The 15822-nt window shown below is 36.1% G+C and overlaps 1 long non-coding RNA gene and 1 other non-coding gene across 2 annotated transcripts; both read left to right on the top strand.

The window, feature by feature from the left end:
- The first annotated feature begins 6218 nt into the window (after positions 1–6218).
- LOC141626918 (uncharacterized) lies at positions 6219–7412 on the top strand. The gene is made up of 4 exons (XR_012536486.1): positions 6219–6306; positions 6442–6502; positions 6634–6705; positions 7305–7412. It is a non-coding gene; the product is annotated as an uncharacterized LOC141626918 (long non-coding RNA).
- On the top strand, positions 7251–7430 carry LOC141636863 (small nucleolar RNA snoR137). The gene has a single exon (XR_012541442.1). It is a non-coding gene; the product is annotated as a small nucleolar RNA snoR137 (small nucleolar RNA).
- The last annotated feature ends 8392 nt before the right edge of the window (positions 7431–15822 follow it).

The raw sequence follows: 15822 nt of genomic DNA, 5'->3' as shown, positions 1-15822 counted from the left end.
GGCACTTTGATGAAACCAGCCTTGAACTGTTTATCCACTTCTTCCTTGATTTTCAGGGCCCATTCAGGACGCATTCGACGCAACTTCTGCTTTACAGGTTTAGCTCCGGGCTTAATGGGTATCCGGTGCTCCGCAATTTCCCTGTCAATCCCAGGCATATCTCTGTAGGACCAGGCGAATACGTCCTTGTATTTGTGGAGGAGGTCAATGCACTGTTGTCTTTACGAGGGGTCCAGGTTTGTCCCTATCCTAAGTTCTTGAGGTGTGTTGTCGGTTCCTACGTTAATAGGTTCGGTCTCCTCAATGACAGGGGTTCCGGTATCCCGTTTGTCAAGTTCTTTGGCTAAGTGAGGTGGGTAATCACTCAAGTCAAATTCCTCATAATCATTTAGAATTGCATTGCAGTTAAATTGAGACGAGTCGTAAGCAAACTTAGCGTTCATTAAGTTAGACACGAGCGAAAAGCTCGGAGAGGACAGACATCTCATGGTCGGTCAGAGGCGACACAGCAGAGGAGGTGGCCCCTGGAACAGGCTTCAGGTTGTCACCTTTCATGGGAGTGGGGGTGACCCTAGTAGACTCAGCCTCTGAATCAGCCACGACTTTGTTATAAAACAGCGGGAAGGGGACCTTGACTGGGACATCAGGAGTGTTGGGAGCTATGATAAACTCTGACTCCGACTCCGACTTAGACTCAGATTCAGATTCTTCTTCACTTCCCTCTTTGAACATAGGGCCTTCTCCAATTGTGATATTGAGAATACGGCCTCGGCGATCGGTCCACTTGACGATCTTCCTCCAGCCTTGTGCAGCTTTCTCCGGGTCAGTGTCGGAGATCAAGGCGGTTGAGTCAAACAGGTTGTCCTTCAGGGCGATGTTGATGATGTCCTCATAGTCGAGGTGCTTGATGTTATCCTCTCCAAAGAGGAGGGTGACAGCTTGTCCATCGAGGCATAACGGCGGCTTAGACTCGGTTGATGCAGCTTCGATGTTGTCGGGGATGAAGTAGCAGTCCTGGAAGACTTCCACACCCGAGTACCTGGTCTTGGCCACAGAGTCATAGATCGGCTCCGGAAAGCCATGGTAGAGCTCAGACTCTCCCTCGGGGACAAAGTATCCATTGAGAGTCAGATGATAGGGACGGAGGATAACCCCGAGCTTCTTGCGTTTTCGAACTAAGAAGTCCATCTCCTGGATATCTTCATCGGTAGGTTCATAGCCCAGTCTGAAGGGGATGTTGGGGACCTTGGCCTGTTTCAAGGGAGGTAAGGTGCTCTTCAGTGGATTTAGGGGCAAACCCGGGAAGTAACCCTGGCGCATCATGATGCGGTTGACTGTGAGGTTGGCAAACGGGTCACAATCAAAGGGTGTTGATTCATCAGTTATGGCGTTCACGGCTTGGAATCCCCACATTTCATTATTATCCTCCTCAATGGCTTGGGAGGCTATTCCCTTTCTCATGACGGCTTTGATCGGGGAAGCCGGAATCGTGATCGTTTTCCCGTTGAAGGGGACCCTGATTTTCTGGTTGAGAGTTGAGGTAACTGCCTTGACGGCGTGAATCCAGGGACGTCCCAGGAGCATATTGAATGAGGCGTCGATGTCGACCACCTGAAAACTGGTTTGCCTTTCCAGTGGTCCGGTTGCGACAGTTAGAGTGATAAGCCCTGCGTCGAGTGTCGTCGTAGGCGCGTACTCCTTGGTTTGTCGGGACCAGATCAGCTTTCTTAATACCCAATTTGTGAGCCGTCTTGAGGGGAATGACATTCGCTGCGGACTCGTCATCCACAAGGACCATGGGCACATTATTCTTGAGACATTGTACGGTAATGTACAGGTGTAGACACCTCAAAATGTCTACTTAGCCTTACGGGTACCCTATGATGCGGCTCAAATTTAATGACTAAATGAAAATTGACAATGTTATAATTAACGGCTCTTTACGCTTACTTTCCAATAGATCACATAAAATGGCATAAAACAACTAAAAAGCCTTATGTTTCCATTTTATATTAGTAACCAGTCAACAAAATTCGACAGTTATAGTTCTGGAAATAATTTGAGAGTAGTAGTATTGGCCCGACACCAATACAAAACCAGCGAAATGCAATCACTTCTGAATATCCGAAGTCAAATATGGGTAGGAATGTGAATCACGTATTATGTTAACTTTGCATACAAGAAAGTATGTACGAAGTACTATGTAATAAGGATTACCCATATGAACTAGACTTGGATAGTGGCTAAAAATCAAGTGTTGTACAAACTGTTGCACGTGTGTTTTTAACCAAAACATAGCTACAACTTTACCTTTTATGAATTCCATACTTCGTCAAATTCCACAACCACACACTATAAATATACTCCTATTCTATGACAATGACAGGACGGACACAATTAGAGGTGGCAATCGGGTCAGTCGGGTCGGGTTTGGGTCGGGTCACATCGGGTTGGGTCATATCGGTTTCGGGTCATATCGGGTCAGCATACCCTTTCGGGTCGAGTCGGGTTGGGTTCGGGTCGTTATCGGGTCGGGTCATTTCGGGTCAAATGATGTGCCGGGTCGGGTCGGGTTTGGGTCGGGTCATTATCGGGTCCGGTAAGTTAATCGCATTACTATAATTTTTTACCATTAAATTTAGTTTTTAACCTATTATTTGGTTTAATTAATTCATTACTAAGTCAAACATATCAATCTAAACACAAAATTACTTTCATTTTGATCAAAATTAAGCTTAATAATTGTCGGGTCATCAATTTAATCGGTCGATGATCGGGTCGGGTCAATATCGGGTCAGTGCAGGTCGGGTTCGGTCACCGATAATCGGGTCGTGTCGGGTTACGGGTCATCATCGGGTCGGGTCGGTCGGTTTCGGGTCACAGTATTTTCGGGTTCGGGTCGGGTCGGGTTTGCTCGGGTTCGGATCGGGTCACTCGGGTCGGGTCAGACTTGCCAGCTCTAGACACAATACTACGAAACACAATAATTTTTTCATAAGATCACCAATTCCATACTCTCTTACCCAAATTCTGGACTACGGAATCTATAAATACCACCGTAAGTACACCTGTTATGGAGGGACATAAAAATAACATCATGGGAGGACGATATTCATAGACGTAAGATCTGACCAGAAATTCAATATTCTCATACACCGTCTTAAATATATTATATTCCAGTTTCAAGTCCATCCTCACATTAAATTGTTCGAATTTCAATATAAGCGCATAAGAGCCAATAATTAACGACAAAGTCAAAATTCATTAATAGTCAACATCCACATAGGCCTGAGGTACCAGATTCAAATAAGTTTTCTTTACTCTTTCTTTTTATCTAATTCTTATATTTTATTTTATTTATTTTCTCTATTTTATTGTATTTACTAACCAAGTTAATTTGTCATTGTCGCATATTTATATCGTTTTATGTATAATAATTGTATAATTAACCTTTTTAATTGTTAGTTTCGTCAAATATATAATATTACAAATAAATAGTAGAGGCCGTCAGTTTGATGGGCGGTCCGGGTGCCTAACGCCTTCCCTGACCGTACCTTTACCCCCGAATCCGCAATCTTTGGTTTAGGCCGGAGTGACGGATCAAGTCCCCATTCCAGGGATCAAAAGGGGCCTTTTTCCGTTAACTTATTTTTGTATGTTTTTTATAAAATCTACTGGCGACTCCACATTATTTACCTATATTTCAATAAAGGAGATTTTTTTCAGGGATCTCACAGTGACGACTCCGCTAAAGACTTAATAAGAGGGTAAGACTTGAACTCTATTTGTAATGTTATATATTTGTCTTTTTTCTCGTTTATTATAAAGAAACTAATTTAAGCTCGTTACAACTGGATCTGTTTGTTAGCGAACGAATTTACAGCTGAAAATTATCTGACAGACAAAGGAAATAAAATCAAATAGAAATTGTGAACGTGTCCCGTATTTCGCATGCAATGCTAATCTACATAACTATTTTTTTTTTTTTGAGGGGAGCTAATCTACATAACTATTGGATATGGGTGTTTACTCTTCTCTTTATTTTTCCTCTGTTGTTATCAAAATAGTATAGTCTCGTTGTACTTTTATATTTTGTAAGATAAAAAAGGTATAGGCTCTCCGTTAGCCAATATTACACCATTTAAGCTACCCTATTCACCCTTGGTAAAGTAAGTTGTATACTTAGAAGGTCCACTCGACCGACTAGGCCTTACATATATTTTCCACCTCATGACGTCGCGTTTTGGCTTTCGTCTGGTCCAAATGACCGGGGGAGCACAAAAGCGAGAGATACCCTCGTGGTGTTTTAATGTCGTGAGTACCCAATTACCTACCCATAAACCTAACCATATATCCCGTAGAACCTTTGATTAGGATTGATTATTGTGTATTTGTTTGCAATCTTATTGTCGTATGAGTCCGCTAATCGTGTCATAAAATTAAGTTAACTTATCATTGATAGCTCATAAAACATAACTTACTTTTTCACATGACTCTCGATCGTCTAAATAGTAACAGTATGTAACTTCTTCTTCTTCTGTAGAGTGATGATTTGCATTTAAAATAGCTTGTGCATTAATTAGTTAGTCACATGGAACTAATAATTAGGTATACAATATGAATTGTAGTAGTATTAATACTAGTTGACGTCTAAATTATGGCAACTTGGAGACCTGTTGCAACATTAGAATAATGTAGAAAAGATTAACAATGTAAATAATCTGGCATTAGGCTCGTCATCACTCATCAGTATAAAATCATGCATGCATAAGCATATAGAATCATAAGAGTCTTATTTGCATTAATAGTACAAGTTTGCTATTTCTTTTCTTTTATTTTTTTTTTCTCCTTTCAAAATAAAGAAAATCATTTCCAAGTCTTTTGAAAAATAGCGTCTTAATTTGATTTTTTTTTTTCCATTTTTTTTTTCTTTTCAAAAAAAAAAAAGCTCACTTGTGATCGGTTGTAGAATTTCGGATGAGTGTATAGATCGACTCTTCCCATCAGGTCCGCAACGACTTTCCCACTCTCACACCAATTTTGAGTTTTATGGCGTCTGTAAGTCAGTCAAATCAAAAACTAAAACAAAAAAAAATGTCACAAAACGACAAAAGATCATCATTATATATTCATTCATATTTGTCTTCCAACAAAGATGACTAGGAAATGCTTCATAATCTTTGCTTTTTAACTATGGAATATTTTAATGAACCACAGCGACATATCAGTATATCATTCATGAGTTCTCCCGCTCTTCTGAGTAGAAACTTATTCAAAGATTGTTGGAATTATCAAGTGTCAAATTAAATATAGGACATCCTAATCCTTTTTGAGTCAAATAAATGGGAAAAAATGAGTATATGTTATTTTTATTAGTCATTTGTTCTACCTTTTACCCTTAACTAGTGGAATAGACTTGAAACTAGTGTTAGACCCGTGAAAAATCACGGGTTGTGTTTATTCATTTTGTAAGAGGATGATAATTGCATTTTATTTGTTGAACACGTTAATTTTTTTTTAAAATATTAATAATAAAGTTAAAAACTCAACGAATATTTTTATAATTAGTCTTATTCATAGGATGACCGAAAATAATTAAATACAAATTAAAATAAAGTTTGATGGTGTTTTCATTAAAAGGTGTTTTAATGTATTAATAAGAAGTGTTTTAATTTTTTAATGTGTCTTCAGTAAATCATTGATCTTAAATTGAGCAAAAGATTATACGTCTCTCAAGAAACTGTCTCTCAATTGTACATTTTTGAGATAAGTAAACTAATAAAATAACACATGATAATGTTAATAGGAGTAAAAATTGTAAGACGGGATTAAAATAAAACAATTAAGACATAGTTGAAAAAGGAAATTATAACTTAAAAATTTAAGTACTTTAAGTAAAAAATCTTTTCATAATGAATTTTTTATTTGAAAGAACAAAAATAAAATAAAATAACAGTTTCTGTGTCGTGTTTAGAGGTCGAAAATACCTATGCAACAATTTCATTTTAAATTGGGCCGTGGTTAGAGCCCAATTTAAAGAACCCAAACAAATGTAATCGTCCAAGTTTATGGAGATTTCATTACACATTCACTAAGCATTGATTATCACAAAATCTGAAAAAAAAAAAAGACAACATTTCATCCTCGTCTTTATCGCCTTCTCAAATCGTCCTCAACCTTCCCTTCAATCTTCATCAAAATGAACAGATCCATCATTCAAACTTTGCGATTGAAGATTATTCAAGATTCTTCTATCCTTCTTTCTCAAAAATGGTGAAAATGGTTGATTTATTATTGAATATCAAGGTTTGTTTACTCAGATTTACAATTTTGTCTAATTTTTTTTTTATTTTTTTTAATTCCGGTAAAGTAGTAATTGTTTTTTATTTTGTACTATAATCGTTTTTTTATTATTGCATGTTGTTGGATATTGTTGCAAAGGAATTCCAGATCTACTAAAATGGAGGATCGGTTGATATTAAGGTCATTATTGTAGACCAAGGTTTGTTTTCTATGATCTACAATTCTTGTCTTAATTTTTTTTTTTTAAAAAAAATTGCCGATAAGTACAGTATGCGAAGTTTTTAAATTTGTACTGTAATTGTTTTTTTTTTAATTGCATGTTGTTGGCAGTTGTTGAAAAGGAACTACACAACTTCTAAAATGATGGATCTGTTGATAGTAAGGTTATTATTGTAGATCAAGGTTAGTTTTTTCTGATTACCATTTTTCCCTTAATTTTTTTTTTTTTTTTTTATTTGAGTAGACTGCAATATATTTTGAGGAGGCTAAATGAGGAACTAAGAAAAGTTAATGGTTTTGATGTCGTATCCTAACGCAGTACCAAGTATAATGGAAAATGTTGGGATTGAACAAATATGAACATGTTATGGAACTCCTTTTAAGTCCTCCCAGTATACCGCTTTAAAATTTTGATGATCATTTCTTTCAAGTATGTTTGATGATGAAATTCATATCATTTCTGTTTAATTTATTGTGTGTTTTTTTATTTCCGGTAAATCAGTACTGCTTTTGAAAGACACATGATATGTTATGTGCTATGTTAAGGCAAAATGACTGTGTTTGTTAGTGTAAAATTGACTTACATAGGAATAATTGTGTTTGTTATGTTTTGGTTTGATTAGAGAAAGGAGTTAATTTTGAGTGAATTGTTATTTAGTGAAATGATTCCGTCTCACATTGTGATACCGTCTGTCGCAAAAACTTAGTCTCCTAATTTTGGTTAAAAGTTTGCTTCTTACTTGTGAACTCTCTTTGATTGGAAGTGTTCATCTTCTTTGTAGGATGAATACGAAGATCAATGGTGAGAGATGTTCATGTTTTGGAAGCGAAGATTTTTATTATAGTCAGTGTTTTGACAGCGGAGATGCAGTTTTCTTGCATCTTAGCTCGCGAATGCTGGTAAATTTCTTGAATTCTTTTCTTCGGTTATTGTGCTCTCGAATTTCTTGATCAAGGTGATTCAACATGAAAATTAGGAGACAGTTTGATTTATAAAATTAGGGGTCGTTTGGTTAACAATGGGAAATTACAATGCCTGGGAAGATCCAATTACTATGGTATTCTATTTGATGTGAATTTGGAAAAATTGTTTGGTTGCATGTGGGAACTCTAATTCCATAGGAACTTCCACTTACCTAGGGGGGCCTAGGTAAGCAACTTCCTCCATTATGGAGGAATTAGAGTTCCTAGGAAGTTCCAATTCATGTGAATTGGGGCAACCAAACAACAAGTTATTTTTACACTTCCCATGAATTACAATTCATGTGTTTTTGATGAGCAACCAAACAAGTCCTTAATCCTACATAACAGACCTCCAATCAGTAACAATCTATCTAATTTTCATATTAAGATATATTTTTACTGATTGATAGTCGGTTATTTAGGACTAATTTTATAAATCGAACCGTCTTATAATGAAATATATGAAGTTTAATTCCGTATTCTGAAATGAAAATACTTGACATGAGTGCGTAATGGAGAACGGGACTGTTACCAATGACTGAATGGATGATGTAATTTTATCGACAAAGCTTGATTAATCTTTACTGGTTGTGCCAACACTAAATTGACATGCTTCTAAAAACAGGCGGCTGGTGTAATGTATTTTTATTTTACTATGTCTTTCTTCATCTTATATTGTTTGATTTATAGCTGCGGAGTTTAATTATACATTCTTGTTTCAAATTTAATCGATGGTTTTTATTTTTTGGTACTTCAATGTCTGTCAAGGCTTGCTGTTGGTTGAGAGAGCTATTTAATGTCGTATACTTTGTTTTGTGGTGAATTGAGACGATATTAGAGTTGACCCTAACTGTTGACTTGTGGTGGATGATACCTGAGAAAATAGGCTGAAACTGTCTTCTTTCAAAACTGCTGGGGGTATCAAAATGAATATGTGATTTGACTATTTGACAAATTTAGCTATGTATACCGTCAATTGTCATAACCTTATCAAATTGCCCAAATTTAGCTATCCTTAAGTCCCTATTACTTTTATGGTGTAATGTATCTTGTATTTTTTTCATTTTTTTCCCACTTACACATCACACGTTCCAAACTGATTTTGATGCTTTTGCAGATGGCAATGTAGGCAGAGAGTCGTGCTGATATTCCTGCCGCTCAGATTGTTGGGAATGCCTTTGTGGAGCAGTACTAACACATTCTTCACCAAATTACTGAGTTGGTTTACGATTTTATCAAGATTCAAGTGTGTTAACGCGTCCAGATTCTAACGGTGTTATAACAACCGCCACGACAACGCAAGTATGTTTATATTAAACTAATATCTTGATTTCTCTAAGTGCTGGTAGCTAGTTACAATATCAAATCTCTCATTTTGCTTGCCTTCTGGAAGGTTAGTTTTAAGTCAATTAAGTGAATCGAATTGTAACTTAGGTAGGAGGTGAAAAGTGGGCTGGGATTTGAACTTATTGAGGATAAAACTTGTTAGATTGTCTTCGTCCACCTTTATTTAGGAATTGTAATGTTTCTAAGATAAAAATACTTATGTGTGTTGTCTTATCAAAGAAAAGGCCTGTACGGTTAAGTTGCGAATAGTATAAACTTCACCGACAGTAAGCTTTGGTCCAAAGTGGGACATTAATCGCTTACGTATTGTTGCTTGGATACAGTCATTCTAGTTAAAGGAAAAATAATAATAGAAATATTAGTAATAAGGAAAAAAAAAAGTAACTAAAAAATAACTTATCAGGAAGTATCCAAAGTAGAACACTGATTTTATACCTCCAACATTATGATGTTAGAGTTTCATGTTTCTTATCTGAGTGATAGCTAATTTTAAGAAAGTAAAAACTTAATGAAGTTTCAAGTGTACATTATTTTACTAAAACTTTGTCTTGATATATTGTACTAAGTCGGGCTGTTATTATTATGCGATGGCATTAAAATTCGATTTTTAGGATAAACTAAGAAAATTATTCGATTATTAGGATCAACATAGTGATTATTAGGATCTACATAAGAGAAATCGATTTTTAGGCCCTGAGTATTATGAAAAATTAGGCTGACCAGAATTATATAGGCAACAATCTGATGGTAAACAATTATAAAAAAGAAATCAAAGGGCTTACTGTTACAAACTCACGAACAAAAAAATCTGAATGCAAAAATATATATAGGCAACAATAATAAGTACTTTTGAATCCACAAACAATAATTCAATTGCTTCAATTGCGTCCACGGGTTTCTTCTTATCGTCGTTATTGTATTTGTTGGCTAAATTGTTTTTGTTGGATAATTCTGGTCTTGACCACTTGTGAGCAACTCTTACGTTAATCTGAGTGGCTCTAACTCCGTATTTGAGATCGCTAATGGTAAGAAAGTTTGTCATAGCCATATTTGCAATGGAGATTAAGTTGTTGAGAAATTAAAGAGTTTTTATTTTTTTTTTGGTGTTTCACAGGTATTTTTTTTGGGTGTTTCACGTTTCACAGGTTGATGTTATAAGAACAATCAAGGTTTGAAAGACAATTTTATAGGAGAAATTATAAGAACAATAAAAGAGGTGAATGTCGATTGCAATTCTCGATATACATTGGAAAATAGCATTTTCAATTGATTGTAATTTGAATAGGATATTGGTTGTAATTTAATTAGGTTTATTGGTATTAGAATTTTATTTTGTCAAAAAATTATCCAGGGAAGCAAATAGAAGATCAAAAAAAGAGGTTAATGGCTTTTGATATTTTCGAAAAACCTTGAAAAAAAATAAACTTCATTATGGCAGAAAGGCTTGATGGCGTGATTACAGATTGATTTTTTTTTTTTTTTATTGGCTGAAATTAGGGGTAATGATCTTTAATAGCATTTTCAATTGATTGTAATTTGAATAGGATAATGGTTGTAATTTAATTAGGTTTATTGGTATTAGGATTTCATTTTCTCAAAAAGTAATCCAGGGAAGCAAATAGAAGATCAAAAAAAGAGGTGAATGGCTTTTGATATTTTCGAAAAACCTTGAAAAAAATAAACTTCATTATGGCAGAAAGGCTTGATGGCGTGATTACAGATTGATTTTTTTTTTTTTTTTTTTTAATTTATTGGCTGAAATTAGGGGTAATGATCTTTAATAGCATTTTCAAGTGATTGTAATTTGAATAGGATAATGGTTGTAATTTAATTAGGTTTATTGGTATTAGGATTTTATTTTCTCAAAAAGTAATCCAGGGAAGCAAATAGAAGATCAAAAAAAGAGGTGAATGGCTTTTGATATTTTCGAAAAACCTTGAAAAAAATAAACTTCATTATGGCAGATAATAGGTGCGTGATTACAGATAATTTTTTTTTTTTTTTTTTTTTAATTTATTGGCTGAGGTGGAGACCTCAATGAAAGGTGATTGGTTAAAACAAAGATGTTTTGGTGAGATGCAATGTGAGGCCTCCAAAACACTAATTCTTGCACCACATTGCGCCACATCAGCGGTTTTACCTAATTCTTTTATATATATATATATAGATACTTTAGGTTGTATTTTTTTTAGTGTAGATCAATCGACCTCTTAGAGTCAGCCTGAACGAGGGCGTGCACTAGACCATCTTTTCCATCTCATGTGGTGTGATAATTCCTTGATCGCCGTGTCTCTAGGTGACCTCTAGGTTTGGAGACTACATCTTTCTACCCGATTCATCAATTTTCCATATGACTACCAAAGGAGCACAACTCTCCATCTACCAGATTTATCAATTTCCCATATCTTAAATGACTACCATATGAGCACAAACTCATACAATTGACCATTTTAGCAAATATTATCATTCACTTTCATTAGTGCTAAAAAACTAGCTAAAAAATATTTAAACCAGATTCTCAGTACACCCGTGTCCAAAATGTCAAATAAGACAAGGGAGCGCGCACTCCGTGCTATTTTATAGGTGACCACTAGTCCCTTAAAATGAACTTAAGATGTGAGTCTAAGTACCTATGGAAGCTCAAATATATCCATATCCAGTTTCAAGACTCTCAAATACTCAAAGAGAAAAATTATGATCTCAAATAGATACAACTATAGTCTCAAAAGACTAAAAAAATTCATGAGTAAACAAAAATTCCAGTAAGATGTGCAATCAAATTCAATGTCAAAAGTCTCAAAATATCACAAGACAAAAAAAATCCAGCTAAAGTTGCAATTTAATCCAATGTCAAAAGTCTCAAAAAATCACAAGACAAAAAAAAAATCCAGCCAAAGTTGCAATTTAATCCAATGTCAAAAATTTCAAAAATTCACAAGGCAAAAAAAAATTCCAGTAAAAAAAAATAATACTCTAGTCAAAGTTGCAATTCAAATTCCAGAGTAGTCATTTTTCCCTTTCTCGGACAAGTCAATCCACAGTTACATTGTTTTCATTCCTCTTGGGACGATCCTTTCATTCATTTAGGTGAGTGAGAGAGGCACACAGGTCTCCAGTGTCTTCTAACACCATAGAACCTTCTACTCCACTCTATTTATCACCCTCGTTCAGCATCTAAGAATTCGGGGGATGTACACTAAGTTTATACGGTCACATAAGTATTTTGTTTCTATGGTATTAGTTTTGCTTAATTAGTAGAGCTTGTTACTTTAAAGAGGGCAAAACTCATCAAAATATAACTCAAGTTCACAGGTCAAATAAAACTGATAAATATTCTCCACATTAGAGATATTTCTAGAGTAAAAATGTCCAATCTTTCTACTTGGATCACATTTGGGTCAGACCCCATCTTTTCCAAATATTTTCCAAAAAAATAATAAAAATAAAAACTTTTTCAATACTCATTTCAAATGCTTTCAAAAAATAACATTTTTATGCATCATATATAGGACATGCATTTGCATTTTAGGTGTCATATATTTGTCACTAACTGCTCCAGTCGACTACTTTGTCATTCATCTTCCAGATTCATCCAAAGTGGGGGCTTTCTCATAAAGTCTCATCATCTTCTCGTAAAATAAAATTTTGCCGGTTTCAAAATCAATCAAAAATTTCCTAGCCCTTTTCGTGAAATAAAATTTTGCTATTTTCAACTCTATTTCGAAATAAAATTTTGAAATTAAACTTCGTCGGCATGCCCTGACATGCATTTGAGTTCTTAAAATAAAATTTTCTGAACTTGCCCATTTTGCGAAATAAAATTTTGCAATTTTCAAATCCTTTGGTCGGCAGGCTCTGACATGCATTTAAGTTCTTAAAATAAAATTTTCTGAACTTGCCCTTTTTGCGAAATAAAATTTTACAATTTTCAAACATATCGGTCGGCGGGCCCTGACACGCATCTAAGTTTGTAAAATAAAATTTTACGATCTTACCCATCTTTTTTTCAAAATAAAATTTTGAATCCTTTGGTCGGTAGGCCCTGACATGCATTTTGAGTTCTTAAAATAAAATTTTCAAAACTTGCCTTTTTGCGAAATAAAATTTTGCAAATCCTAGTTTGTTAAATCAAATTTTACATTCTATTCCCTTTTCAAAATAAAATTTTGAATCCTCGGTCGGCGGGCCCTGACACGCAATCGAGCTTGTGAAATCAAATTTTGCAGGTTCACTCCTAAGCTAAACAAAGTTTGGCTATTCCAGATTCCAGACCAGCAAAACAATGTTTTGCTTTTACCAGATTCCAGACCGGCGAAACAAAGTTTTGCCTTGCCAGTTTCAAGGTTGGTGAAACAAAGTTTTACCAACTCCATTCCAGTTTGACAAAACAAAGTTTTGTCATGCCGGTTCCAGATCAGATGAACAAAGTTTGGCTATACCTGTTCCAGACCAGTGAAACAAAGTTTCACTATGTCAGTTTCAGACCAACGAAACAAAGTTTCGTTGCACCAGTTCCAGCTTCATTCCGGATTAGTAAAACAAAGTTTTACTAATCCAAAGATATCGATCCAAACTACTCCGCATGACGGGTAATATAAGAAGCCCAAAAATGACGTTTCTTATCCTTTATCTGTCCCGACCGGACTACTTTGACCTTCGTCTTACTCAGACTCGGTCAAAGTGGGGGCTTCTGTAGACACCTCAAAATGTCTACCTAGCCTTACGGGTACCCTATGATGAGGCTCAAATTTAATGACTAAATGAAAATTGACAATGTTATAATTAATGGCTCTTTACGCTTACTTTCCAATAGATCACATAAAATGGCATAAAACAACTAAAAAGCCTTATGTTTCCATTTTATATTAGTAACCAGTCAACAAAATTCGACAGTTATAGTTCTGGAAATAATTTGAGAGTAGTAGTATTGGCCCGACACCAATACAAAACCAGCGAAATGCAATCACTTGTGAATATCCGAAGTCAAATATGGGTAGGAATGTGAATCACGTATTATGTTAACTTTGCATACAAGAAAGAATTATGGAATATATGACTGGAATTTGAACAATAAAATAAAGCAGTACCGAAGAGGCGTGATATTGTGAGAATGTGAGATAGCATATGATTAGGAATATAGAGAATTAGAGAAAGTATGTACTATGTAATAAGGATTACCCATATGAACTAGACTTGGATAGTGGCTAAAAATCAAGTGTTGTACAACTGTTGCACATGTGTTTTTGACCAAAACATAGCTACAACTTTATCTTTTATGAATTCCATACTTCGTCAAATTCCACACCCACACACTATAAATATACTCCTATTCTATGACAATGACAGGACGGACACAATACCACGAAACACAATAATTTTTTCATAAGATCAGCAATTCCATACTCTCTTACCCAAATTCTGGACTACGGAAACTATAAATACCACCGTAAGTACACCTGTTATGGAGGGACATAAAAATAACATCAGAGGAGGACGATATTCATAGACGTAAGATCTGACCAGAAATTCAATATTCTCATACACCGTCTTAAATATATTATATCCCAGTTTCAAGTCTATCCTCACATTAAATTGTCCCAAATTCAATATAAGCGCATAAGAGCCAATAATTAACGACAAAGTCAAAATTCTGTAATAGTCAACATCCACATAGACCTGAGGGTACCAGATTCAAATAAGTTTTCTTTACTCTTTCTTTTTATCTAATTCTTATATTTTATTTTATTTATTTTCTCTATTTTATTGTATTTACTAACCAAGTTAATTTGTCCTTGTCGCAGGTTTATATCGTCTTATGTATAATAATTGTATAATTAACCTTTTTAATTGTTAGTTTCGTCAAATATATAATATTACAAATAAATAGTAGAGGCCGTCAGTTTGATGGGCGGTCCGGGTGCCTAACGCCTTCCCTGACCGTACCTTTACCCCCGAATCCGCAATCTTTGGTTTAAGCCGGAGTGACGGATCAAGTCCCCATTCCAGGGATCAAAAGGGGCCTTTTTCCGTTAACTTATTTTTGTATGTTTTTTATAAAACCTACTGGCGACTCCACATTATTTACCTATATTTCAAAAAAGGAGATTTTTTTCAGGGATCTCACAACAGGGCAAGATTATGATTGGCTCCGAAGGGAGGAATATCCTCGTCAGAGAAGACGACCGGGTTGTTCAAGTCAAGGGCGTCCCTTGTCATGTGTGCCACTATTTCTTCAGGGGAGGAGGTGGATGGCACATTTAATTTTCCCAAAGCTTGTAACAAAGCCTGTCGATACTCAAAGGATGTCGCGATCAGTTGCCAAATTGAGATTTCGGCTTTTGCCTTCTGGAGCTGCTTGATGATCGAATGCTCGGGAGCCTTTGGTTGAGTGCCCATGTCTGGGACGACTTGGTCATTCGTTGTTGAAACGACCGTTGGATTGTTCGGGTTCTGATAGAGGCGTCCGAATCGGGTAAGGTGACCGATCTCCTTCGCCTGCTTCCCTGGGACGATATAGAAATCCTCAACATCATCTCTCTAGATGCCATTAATTTCTGAATTCCGAGGGTACCTTGGAGGGGTATTCCTCGGTGGGCAGTTTTTGTGAGGGACATTTTTGTGGGGGTGATTCTTGTGAGGGTAGTTATTGTGAGGCTGATTATTGTGGGGGTGATTATAGTGAGGTGCATGCCAGAATGGTCGCGGGAGCGATCCATCCTGGTGAGGGTAGTTTTGGGCGCTCGGGGGACTCTCCCTCGGGCGTGGTGGTGGAGGATTGAAGATAAGTCGACGGTACGCATCGTCAAGTCGGGTGATCCTTTCGGAGAGACTGGCTATGGCTTCCTCAACCTGTTGGAACATGGTGAGCATAGTGGCGGCATTGAACACAAATACCCCGTCCGAGGGATCTTTCTCCAAAGCATTCACCTCGTCATCAACTGGCAGGATGAGGTGTGAGCAGTCCAGAGTTGGCTCATCGTTAGAGATAGC

The sequence above is a fragment of the Silene latifolia genome, chromosome Y (genome assembly GCF_048544455.1).
Source record: "Silene latifolia isolate original U9 population chromosome Y, ASM4854445v1, whole genome shotgun sequence".
Classification (NCBI taxonomy): Eukaryota; Viridiplantae; Streptophyta; class Magnoliopsida; order Caryophyllales; family Caryophyllaceae; genus Silene; species Silene latifolia.
The sequence above is the reverse complement of the archived record's forward strand: the minus strand, read 5'-3'. Positions and strand labels throughout refer to the sequence as shown.